Below are 12,745 nucleotides of genomic sequence, written 5' to 3' on the forward strand. Positions count from 1 at the left end.
CCCTGCCACATTAACATAGAACATAGAATACTACAGCACAGTACAGGCCCTTCGGCCCACAATGTTATGCCGACCCTCAAACCCTGCCTCCCATATAAGCCCTCAACTTAAATTCCTTCATATACCTGTCCAGTAGTCTCTTAAACTTCACTAGTGTATCTGCCTCCACCACTGACTCAGGCAGAGCATTCCAAGCACCAACCACTCTCTGAGTAAAAAACCTTCCTCTAATATCCCCCTTGAACTTCCCACCCCTTACCTTAAAGCTATGTCCTCTTGTATTGAGCAGTGGTGCCCTGGGGAAAAGGTGCTGGCTATCCACTCTATCTATTCCTCTTATTATCTTGTACACCTCTATCATGTCTCCTCTCATCCTCCTTCTCTCCAAAGAGTAAAGCCCTAGCTCCCTTAATCTCTAATCATAATACATACTCTCTACACCAGGCAGCATCCTGGTAAATCTCCTCTGTACCCTTTCCAACACTTCCACATCCTTCCTATAGTGAGGCGACCAGAACTGGACACAGTACTCCAAGTTTAAACCACTCCCAAAAGCTCTAGTAAACCTGCCCGCAGGAATATTGGTCCCCCTTTGATTTCGGGCTGAGACCTTTCTCCAAGACTGGAAGGAGGAAGATACCAAAATAAAAACATGGGAGAAGGGGAGGAAGGACTAGCTTGAAGGTGATAGGTGAAGCCAGGTGGGTGGGAAAGGTCAAGGGCTGGAGAGAAGTAACCTGATAGGAGACGAGAGAGGACCATAGGAGAATGGGAAGGAGGGGCACCAGGCAGAAAAGATAGCAGGTGAGGAGAAGAGTTAAATGGGGAATAGAAGAAAAAGGGAGTTAAATTTTTTGCCAGAATGAGAAAACGATGTTCATGCCATCAGGTTGGAGGCTAGCCAGACGGAATATGAAGTGTTGCTCCTCTACCCTGAGAGTGGCCCCATCGTGGCAAAAGAGGAGGCTGTGGACTAACATACTGGAATGGGAACGGGGATAGGAATTAAAATGGTTAGCCAATCTGAAATTCCGCTCTCGATGGATGGACTGGAGGTGCTCGACAAAGTTGTCCCCCAATTTATGTGGGGTTTCACCACGGTAGACGAGACCGCATCGGGAGCATTGGATACACTAGACAACCCCAATGGATCCACAGGTGAAATGTTGCCTCACCTGGATGGACTTTTTGGGGCCTTGAACTGAGGTAAGGGAGGAGGTAAATGGGCAAGTATAGCTTTCAGGGAAGGGTAAGTGCGAGATGGGAGATTAGTGGGGAGGGACGAATGGATGAGGGAATCACAGAGATCCCTGCAGGAAGAGGATAGTCGGGGAGGAGGTAAAGATATGTTTAGTGGCTCATGGGGTGGTAGGTAAGAACAAAAGGAGTTCTATCCCTGTTAAGGCAGCAGGAAGGTGGGATGAGCGCTGATGTCCAGGAAATGGGAGACATGGATGTAGATGGTGGAGGAAGGAAAACCCTGTTCTTTAAAGAAAGAGGACACCTCTGATGTCTTGGAAAGGAAAGCTTCATCCTGGGAACAGATGTGACACAGATGAAGGGGCTGAGAAAAGGAAATAGCATCTCTACAAGAGACAGGGTGAGAAGAGGTATAGTCAAGATAGTCGTGGGAATCGGCAGGTTTATAAAAAATGTCAGTAGACAAATTGTTTCCAGAGATGGGGACAGACAGATCGAGAAAGGGGAGGGAGGTGTCAGAAATGGACAAGTGAATCTAAGATCAAGGTGGAAGTTGGAAGCAAAGTTGATGAAATTGATGAGCTCAGCATGGGTGCATGAAGCAGCACTGATAGATTCATCAATATAGCACAGGAAGAGTTGGGGAGCATTGCCAGGGAAGGCTTGGACATGGACTGTCTGCACAGCCGATGAAAAGGCAGGCATAGTTGGGGACTATGCAGGTGTCCATGGCTACACCTTGAGTCTGGAGAAGGTGGGAGGAGTCAAAGGAGAAATTGCTGAGGGTGGGGACTAGTTCTGGCAGGCAGAGGAGGGTGGTGGTTGAGTCTTTTGCTGAAGCAAGGAGCTTTAAGGCCTTCTTGATGGGGGATAGAGGTGTATAAGGACTGGACAACCATGATGAAAATGAGGCAGTCATGGCCAGGAAAGTGAAAGTTGTTGAGAAGATCAAGGGCATGTGAAGGATCACAGATGTAGGTGGGATGGGACTGAAGCAAAGGAGGAAAGAATGGAATTGAGATATGAGGACATGAGTTCAGTGGGCAGGAGCCAGCAGAGACAATAGGCCTTAGCCGGTTTGTGGATCTTGAATAGGAGGTAAGAGCAAACAGTGCAGGCTAAGGTGGCAGTGGATGAAACACAGAAACATAGAAAATAGGTGCAGGAGTAGGCCATTCGGCCCTTCGAGCCTGCACCGCCATTTATTATGATCATGGCTGATCATCCAACTCAGAACCCTGCCCCAGCCTTCCCTCCATACCCCCTGACCCCCGTAGCCACAAGGGCCATATCTAACTCCCTCTTAAATATAGCCAATGAACTGGCCTCAACAGTTTCCTGTGGCAGAGAATTCCACAGATTCACCACTCTCTGTGTGAAGAAGTTTTTCCTAATCTCGGTCCTAAAAGGCTTCCCCTCTATCCTCAAACTGTGACCCCTCGTTCTGGACTTCCCCAACATCGGGAACAATCTTCCTGCATCTAGCCTGTCCAATCCCTTTAGGATCTTATACGTTTCAATCAGATCCCCCCCTCAATCTTCTAAATTCCAACGAGTACAAGCCCAATTCATCCAGTCTTTCTTCATATGAAAGTCCTGCCATCCCAGGAATCAATCTGGTGAACCTTCTTTGTACTCCCTCTATGGCAAGGATGTCTTTCCTCAGATTAGGGGACCAAAACTGCACACAATACTCCAGGTGTAGTCTCACCAAGGCCTTGTACAACTGCAGTAGTACGTCCCTGCTCCTGTACTCGAATCCTCTCGCTATAAATGCCAGCATACCATTCGCCTTTTTCACCGCCTGCTGTACCTGCATGCCCACTTTCAATGACTGGTGTATAATGACACCCAGGTCTCGTTGCACCTCCCCTTTTCCTAATCGGCCACCATTCAGATAATAATCTGTTTTCCTATTTTTGCCACCAAAGTGGATAACTTCACATTTATCCACATTAAATTGCATCTGCCATGAGTTTGCCCACTCACCCAACCTATCCAAGTCACCCTGCATCCTCTTAGCATCCTCCTCACTGCTAACAGTGCCGCCCAGCTTCGTGTCATCCGCAAACTTGGAGATGCTGCATTTAATTCCCTCATCCAAGTCATTAATATATATTGTAAACAACTGGGGTCCCAGCACTGAGCCTTGCGGTACCCCACTAGTCACCGCCTGCCATTCTGAAAAGGTCCCGTTTATTCCCACTCTTTGCTTCCTGTCTGCTAACCAATTCTCCACCCACACCAATACCTTACCCCCAATACCGTGTGCTTTAAGTTTGCACACTAATCTCCTATGTGGGACCTTGTCAAAAGCCTTTTGAAAATCCAAATATACCACATCCACTGGTTCTCCCCTATCCACTCTACTAGTTACATCCTCAAAAAATTCTATGAGATTCGTCAGACATGATTTTCCTTTCACAAATCCATGCTGACTTTGTCCGATCATTTCTCCGCTTTCCAAATGTGCTGTTATCACAGATGAGGTTAGTAATGGTGTCAAAGACAGTTCTCTGATGGTACAGAGTGCGGTCCTTTTCAGGGGGTAGATAAGAGGGGTAGTCTGAGAGTTGCCACCTGGTCTTAGTAAGGTAGAGGTCAGTTGACCACACTACAACAGCACCCACTTTGTCTGGGGGTTTGATGGTAAGGTTGGGATTGGTGCAGATAGAGTGGAGGGCAGTGCATTCAGAGGGGGTAAGGTTTGAGGAGAAGAGAGGAGTGTTGAAGTTGAGCCAGTTTATGTCTCATAAAGCAGGCAGTAGAGTAGAGCATCCAAGAAGAGGAGGGTGGTTGGAGATGGGAGAAGGGATCTTCAGTATGGGGTGGGGAACTTGTACCAAAGAAGTGGGCTTGAAGTGCGCCATAGAAGTGGGAAGAGCTTGGCATCATGGCAGGCATGGAACTCACTGAGGTGCGAGTGAATGGAGACAAACATAAGGCCCTTGCTGAGGACAGAATTTTCCACCTCAGAGAGGGGAAGGTCGGAAAGAATGGCGAAGATGCAATAGTGATTAAAGCTGGAATCAGAGGAGAGGAGAGTTGGTGGTGTCAGAGGAGAGGGGAGGGTTGGCGTGTTCAGGGAAGGTAGGGTGGACGGAAGATGGAGTCTCTGTGGACCCAAGTGACAGGGAGCCTGGGGCTGTGTAATTCATGGTCTGAAAATATCCAAGGTCATTAGCACCGAAGTTGGCGGTGGTGGAATCCTGGACTTCATTAATTTTGTTGCCTAATGGCACCAACATGTTGCTTGCATAAAATCATCCTTCCAAGACAAACCGATCAGGGTCAGAATCGGAATCTGGTTTATTGTCTCTGACATCAGCTGTGAAATCTGTTATTTTGTGGCAGCAGTAGAAGGCAGGCATAACAAATCACCATAAGGTATAACAAAATAAAACTAAATAAATAATGCAACAGAAGAAAAGCAAAGCAGCATTCATAAATCTGATGGAAGACGGGAAGAAGCTGCTCCTGAAACGTTGAATGTGGGTTTTCAGGCTCCTGTAACTCCTCCCTGATGATAGTAACTAGAAGAGGGCCTGTCCCCAATGGTGAGGGTCCTTAACGGTGGATGTCACTTTCCTGAGGGATCACCTTTTCAAGATGTTCTTAAAAGTGGGGAGGGTTAAGCCCATGATGGAGCTGTCTGGGTTTACAACGCTTTGCACCCTCTTTTGATTCTGTGCATTGGAGCCGCCACACCAGGCGGTGATGCAACCAGTCAGAATGCCCTCCCCGGTACATCTGTAGAAATTCACCAGAGCCTTTGGTGACAAAACAAGTCTTCTCGAACTCCTGATGAGGTATAGCCACGGGCGTGTCTCCTTCATGACTGCATCAGCTTGACACCCAGGAACTTGAAGCAGCTCATCCTTTCCAACTCTGACCCTTCGAAGTATGTTCTCCCAATTTCCCCTTCCTAAAGATCACCATCAGGGTTTGGTCTTGTTGGTGTAGAATGCATGGTTGTTGTGACACTACCAGACATGCTTATCTTTTTCACACCTATACATCTCCACACCATCTTCTGAGATTCTGCCAACAACAGTGGTGTCAATGACACCATTCTTACTACAGATCCTTATCGCATTCTTGCAGCTGCCTTCAACCTTCACCCTCCCCTCCCATCTCTTCAGCTCTATCTTCCTCTTTATTTATCTGTCTATATCTATCACCCACCTAATTCTGTCTCACAGCTCCCACCCTTGCCCCCCCCCCCATCTGGCTTGATCTGCCTAACGTATCTCAGTTCATCTCCAGCCTGTCTTCCCACCCGTCTACTTTTCACACCAGCTCTCTCCCCCTCTCCATTCTCAGACCTGATGCTAGTTTTCAACCCGAAACGTCGACAGTTCCTCCACCCCTCGTCCCCCAACATATGCCCCTTGACCTGCTGAGTTCCTCCAGCAGGTTAATTGTTGAAACAGATACTGGCATTCTCCGGTTTGAGTTCCCTTGGCAAGAACACCAGTGACATCTGATAGAAAGTGCCGAGAAGCCATTTCAGACTCACACTTTAATCTTAGTAAAGCAGGCCTTGTATAAACATGCCTACATTCATTAAATGACTGAACACAATCCAAGCAACGCTCTTACACTCTCACCACTTTACCAACAAATTCACACAATAAATACAATTCCTGACCAAGTAATTGTTCAGCCATTTAAAAAAAAATAAGTCCAGCACTCCCTTGGGGACCTGCAGAGGGTTTGAAAAAAAACCTCCACCAATAACACTCAAATGATGCACACCTCCTCCATTTGATCTCTGCTGCAGATAGTTGGGTGTAGGAGCGAGGCTGAGGGAGGACTGAGGTAACCGGAGAGGGTTGGATCCGGACAATGGAAGGCATCAGTCAGGAAGAGGCCATTCAGGAATGGGGAGCTGGGAGTGATCTGGTGGTGGACATTGGCAACACGATCAGGGAGCTAAGGGGGGATAAATAAGGTGGTATCAGGAACAAGCTCCAAGATTCTTAGAGAAATGACTGCCCCAAAGGCAAGCCTTGGACCTCTCTGGTAATCTGGTCCCCATTAATGCAGGAGTCTGCTTCAACTCCCCGAGGCCTATTTGTTCAGGGACATCACAACATGGGCTGCAGTTCCATTGGTGGGGTCTACGGACAAGGGGCTGGGTTTGCTCTCAGTAAATAGGGCTTTAAATTAGCTCCCTTCACAAAGCACGTAGAATCATTACAACGCATGAACGAACTTTTAGCACCACATCTAAATACCGCGTGAGCATCCCTATTGAGATGACAGACCCCCAACCAGTGCATTTCTTTTAAATGATTATACTGATTACAGATAATTGGATTCCAAACTGGCTTCACGTGACTAAAACACTCAACACCAATGGACCTGTGGAAAACCATCCAAAAAATCCCAGGTATGAATCCCACACTGAGTGAATGAGGAAGAACAGTTCAGAAGTAGTAACTTCAGTTCAACAACTCGGTTCCTGAACCAGCCAGCAAGACCCTGATCACTGCAGTTTAGCCACACCAGTGTCACCTGAATAAATTTGCACTAACATCGACTTTCTTTAGACAGACAGCAACAAAGATCATGGTGGGGTATACAGTGAGAGAGGATCTCACTGAACTCCTGTCAGCAGAGATTGCTGAGTCGCGGAGGTGGAGCAGGGAGAGAGGGCCTCGGTGAACTCCTGTCCAACAGAGATCACAGAGGTGAGTGGGAGAGAGGGTCTCACTAACAGAGATCACAGAGGTGGGTGGGAGAGAGGGTCTCACTAACAGAGATCACAGAAGGGGAGCAGTAAGAGAGAGTGTCTCACTAACAGAGATCACAGAGGGGAAGTGGGAGAGAGGGTCTCACTAACAGAGATCACAGAGTTGGAGCAGGGAGAGAGGGTCTCACTAACAGAGATCACAGAGTTGGAGCAGGGAGAGAGGGTCTCACTAACAGAGATCACAGAGTTGGAGCAGGGAGAGAGGGTCTCACTAACAGAGATCACAGAGGTGACTGGGAGAAAGGGTCTCTCTAACAGGGATCACAGAGGTGAGTGGGAGAGAGGGTCTCACTAACAGAGATCACAGAGTTGGAGCAGGGAGAGAGGGTCTCACTAACAGAGATCACAGAGTTGGAGCAGGGAGAGAGGGTCTCACTAACAGAGATCACAGAGGTGACTGGGAGAAAGGGTCTCTCTAACAGGGATCACAGAGGTGAGTGGGAGAGAGGGTCTCACTAACAGAGATCACAGAGTTGGAGCAGGGAGAGAGGGTCTCACTAACAGAGATCACAGAGTTGGAGCAGGGAGAGAGGGTCTCACTAACAGAGATCACAGAGGTGAGTGGGAGAGAGGGTCTCACTAACAGAGATCAGAGGTGAGTGGGAGAGAGGGTCTCACTAACAGAGATCACAGAGTTAGAGCAGGGAGAGAGGGTCTCACTAACAGAGATCACAGAGTTGGAGCAGGGAGAGAGGGTCTCACTAACAGAGATCACAGAGGTGAGTGGGAGAGAGGGTCTCACTAACAGAGATCAGAGGTGAGTGGGAGAGAGGGTCTCACGAACAGGGATCACAGAGGTGAGTGGGAGAAAGGGTCTCATTACCAGAGATCACAGACTTGGAGCAGGGAGAGAGGGTCTCACTAACAGAGATCACAGAGGTGAGTGGGAGAAAGGGTCTCACTAACAGAGATCACAGAGGTGAGTGGGAGAGAGGGTCTCACTAACAGAGATCAGAGGTGAGTGGGAGAGAGGGTCTCACTAACAGAGACCACAGAGGGGGAGCAGGGAGAGAGGGTCTCACTAACAGAGATCACAGAGGTCAGTGGGAGAGAAGGTCTCACTAACAGAGACCACAAAGGGGAAGTGGGAGAGAGGGTCTCACTAAACTCCTGTCCAGCAGAGATCACAGAGGTGAGTGGGAGAGAGGGTCTCACTAACAGAGATCACAGAGGTGAGTGGGAGAGAGGGTCTCACTAACAGAGATCACAGAGGGGGAGCATGGAGAGAGGGTCTCACTAACAGAGATCACACAGGTGAATGGGAGAGAGGGTCTCACTAACAGAGGTCACAGAGGTGAGTGGGAGAGAGGGTCTCACTAACAGATCACAGAGGGGGAGCATGGAGAGAGGGTCTCACTAACAGAGATCACAGAGGGGGAGCAGAGAGAGAGGGTCTCACTAACAGAGATCACAGTGGTGAGTGGGAGAGAGGGTCTCACTAACAGAGATCACAGAGGTGAGTGGGAGAGAGGGTCTCACAGAGATCACAGAAGTGAGTAGGAGAGAGGGTCTCATTAACAGAGATAATAGAGGGGAAGTGGGAGAGAGGGTCTCACTAACAGAGATCACAGAGGTGAGTGGGAGAGAGGGTCTCACTAACAGAGATCACAGAGGTGAGTGGGAGAGAGGGTCTCACTAACAGAGATCACAGAGGGGGAGCATGGAGAGAGGGTCTCACTAACAGAGATCACACAGGTGAATGGGAGAGAGGGTCTCACTAACAGAGGTCACAGAGGTGAGTGGGAGAGAGGGTCTCACTAACAGATCACAGAGGGGGAGCATGGAGAGAGGGTCTCACTAACAGAGATCACAGAGGGGGAGCAGAGAGAGAGGGTCTCACTAACAGAGATCACAGTGGTGAGTGGGAGAGAGGGTCTCACTAACAGAGATCACAGAGGTGAGTGGGAGAGAGGGTCTCACAGAGATCACAGAAGTGAGTAGGAGAGAGGGTCTCATTAACAGAGATAATAGAGGGGAAGTGGGAGAGAGGGTCTCACTAACAGAGATCACAGAGGGGAAGTGGGAGAGAGGGTCTCACTAAACTCCTCACCAGCAGAGATCAAAGAGGTGAGTGGGAGAGAGGGTCTCACTAACAGAGATCACAGAGGTGAGTGGGAGAGAGGGTCTCACTAACAGAGATCACACAGGTGAGTGGGAGAGAGGGTCTCACCAACAGAGATCATAGAGGTGGGTGGGAGAGAGGGTCTCACTAACAGAGATCACAGAGGGGGAGCATGGCCTTGAATGGAAAATCGTACATAAAGAAGTGGATACAGCCAATGTTCCCTCTAATTTGTAACAGAACATAGAACATAGAATAGTACAGTACAGTACTGGCCCTTCAGCCCACAATGTTGTGCCGACCCTGTTGTAATCTTTTCACAATGCACAAAAATCCTGTGCCGTGCAATTTTCTACCCAATGACAACAACAGGTGCGCACTGAATTTTTAAGTGGAAGTAAACCTGAAGCTATTCTAAGGATAATGAACCACCAAGTCCAGTTTGTTGTTCATTGTTTAAAAAGAAATAAAATAATACACATCAATGAGTCATTATTTCTCATAAACTATATGCCAGCATGGAATAATATCAATCTTTTCACATGTTATTAAAGTTGTTTGAAATAGTCATTTAGCCATTCTGCGTTAAATGAACTAGCAGTTCTTTTATGCTTCACGTCCTTTGCTTCTCTGGAATTTGACAAAGAATTCAACACAAGAAAACAGTACAAATGGACCAGTTCCAAAATCTGCAGAGAAATCATCACAAACTCCAAGTTGTCAACACCGTCCACATCAGAAACCGGAAAAGGAAATGTGATTATGTACGATCGTGAAATCTACTTAACATGCCAACGAGGTCGATGGTGAAAACCTTTTGTGAGCAGGTTAAATTCCTTTGTGCACTAGTAGCAAAAAATGCATGCACGCTCACATGCACACATCTTCGAGGGAAATTGGATACCACCCAGTCCATCAAGGGCAAAGCCCTCCTCACCATTGAGCTCTCCTTCATGTAACGCTGTTGCAGGAAAGCAGCATCCATCATCAGGAACCCCCACCACCCAGCTCGTGCTCTCTTAGAAACATAGAAAATGGGTGCAGGAGTAGGCCATTCGGCCCTTCGAGCCTGCACCGCCATTCAGTATGATAATGGCTGATCATCCAACTCAGAACCCTGTACCAGCCTTCCCTCCATACCCTCTGATCCCTTTAGCCACAAGGGCCATATCTAACTCCCTCTTAAATATAGCCAATGAACTGGCCTCAACTGTTTCCTGTGGCAGAGAATTCCACAGATTCACCACCCTCTGTGTGAAGAAGTTTTTCCTAATCTCGGTCCTAAAAGGCTTCCCCTTTATCCTCAAACTGTGACCCCTCATTCTGGACTTCCCCAACATCGGGAACAATCTTCCTGCATCTAGCCTGTCCAATCCCTTTAGGATTTTATACGTTTCAATCAGATCCCCCCTCAATCTTCTAAATTCCAACGAGTACAAGCCTAGTTCATCCAGTCTTTCATCATATGAAAGTCCTGCCATCCCAGGAATCAATCTGGTGAACCTTCTTTGTACTCCCTCTATGGCAAGGATGTCTTTCCTCAGATTAGGGGACCAAAACTGCACACAATACTCCAGGTGTGGTCTCACCAAGGCCTTGTACAACTGCAGTAGTACCTCCCTGCTCCTGTACTCGAATCCTCTTGCTATAAATGCCAGCATACCATTCGCCTTTTTCACCGCCTGCTGTACCTGCATGCCCACTTTCAATGACTGGTGTATAATGACACCCAGGTCTCGTTGCACCTCCCCTTTTCCTAATCGGCCACCATTCAGATAATAATCTGTTTTCCTGTTTTTGCCACCAAAGTGGATAACTTCACACTTATCCACATTAAATTGCATCTGCCATGAATTTGCCCACTCACCTAACCTATCCAAGTCACCCTGCATCCTCTTAGCATACTCCTCACAGCTAACACCGCCGCCCAGCTTCGTGTCATCTGCAAACTTGGAGATGCTGCATTTAATTCCCTCATCCAAGTCATTAATATATATTGTAAACAACTGGGGTCCCAGCACTGAGCCTTGCGGTACCCCACTAGTCACTGCCTGCCATTCTGAAAAGGTCCCGTTTATTTCCACTCTTTGCTTCCTGTCTGCCAACCAATTCTCTATCCACATCAATACCTTACCCCCAATACCGTGTGCTTTAAGTTTGCACACTAATCTCCTGTGTGGGACCTTGTCAAAAGCCTTTTGAAAATCCGAATATACCACATCCACTGGTTCTCCCCTATCCACTCTACTAGTTACATCCTCAAAAAATTCTACGAGATTCGTCAGACATGATTTTCCTTTCACAAATCCATGCTGACTTTGTCCGATGATTTCACCGCTTTCCAAATGTGCTGTTATCACATCTTTGATAACTGACTCTAGCAGTTTCCCCACCACCGACGTTAGGCTGACTGGTCTATAATTCCCTGGTTTCTCTCTCCCTCCTTTTTTAAAAAGTGGGGTTACATTAGCCACCCTCCAATCCTCAGGAACTAGTCCAGAATCCAAAGAGTTTTGAAAAATTATCACTAATGCATCCACTATTTCTTGGGCTACTTCCTTAAGCACTCTGGGATGCAGACCATCTGGCCCTGGAGATTTATCTGCCTTTAATCCCTTCAATTTACCTAACACCACTTCCTTACTAACATGTATTTCCCTCAGTTCCTCCATCTCACTGGACCCTCTGTCCCCTACTATTTCCGGAAGATTATTTATGTCCTCCTTAGTGAAGACAGAACCAAAGTAACTATTCAATTGGTCTGCCATGTCCTTGTTTCCAATAATCAATTCACCTGTTCCTGCCTGTAGGGGACCTACATTTGTCTTAACCAATCTTTTTCTTTTCACATATCTATAAAAGCTTTTACAGTCAGTTTTTATGTTCCCTGCCAGTTTTCTCTCATAATCTTTTTTCCCCTTCCTAATTAAGCCCTTTGTCCTCCTCTACTGAACTCTGAATTTCTCCCAGTCCTCAGGTGAGCCCCTTTTTCTGGCTAATTTGTATGCTTCTTCTTTGGAATCTCTTCTCACAGCTGCCATCAGGAAAGCAGCATCCATCATCAGGGACCCCCACCACCCGGCTCATGCTCTCTTCTCACTGCTGCCATCAGGAAAGCAGGCACAGGAGCCTCAGTATTCACACCACCAGATTCAAGAACAGTTATTACCCCTCAACCATCTGGCTCTTGAACCTAGGGGAGTAACTTCATTCAACTTCACTTGCCTCATCATTGAAATCTTATTGATATTATTATTACTTTATATATGATAATTATTATTCTTTCTTTCTTTTTGTATTTGCATTTTGTTGTTTTTTGCATGCTGGTTAAATGCCCAAACTGGTGCAGTTATTCATTGATTCTATTATGGTTATTACTCTATTTTGGATTTATTGAGTGTGCCCACAAGAAAATAATCTTAGAGTTGTATATGGTGACATGTATGTACTTTGATAATAAATTTACTTTGAACTTTTGAACCTTAAAAAGAACTGCCTCCATGCCTGAGTAGCATGTGAACATTATTAATGACCTACCAAACCTTCCAACCACACAGATCAACAGATATCAACAGATCGGCTTCAATAAGAACGTCCAAATTCGGATCCATTTTCTCCTGTAAAGTCCCAGGATGTGGACAAGAGGATCCGATCTGGCCATGGTTTCTTACAACCACTCATTGTCTGAACCATGAAGGAAGGTTCCATGGTGAATCACAACGCGG

The 12,745-nt window shown here is 47.0% G+C and overlaps 1 protein-coding gene across 2 annotated transcripts in view; it reads right to left on the reverse strand.

The window, feature by feature from the left end:
- Nucleotides 1–12,745, reverse strand: part of LOC134356319 (meckelin-like) — a 173,835-nt gene that overhangs the window by 140,648 nt on the left and 20,442 nt on the right. The window lies entirely within an intron of this gene.

This window comes from Mobula hypostoma, chromosome 14 (assembly GCF_963921235.1).
Source record: "Mobula hypostoma chromosome 14, sMobHyp1.1, whole genome shotgun sequence".
Lineage (NCBI taxonomy): Eukaryota > Metazoa > Chordata > Chondrichthyes > Myliobatiformes > Myliobatidae > Mobula > Mobula hypostoma.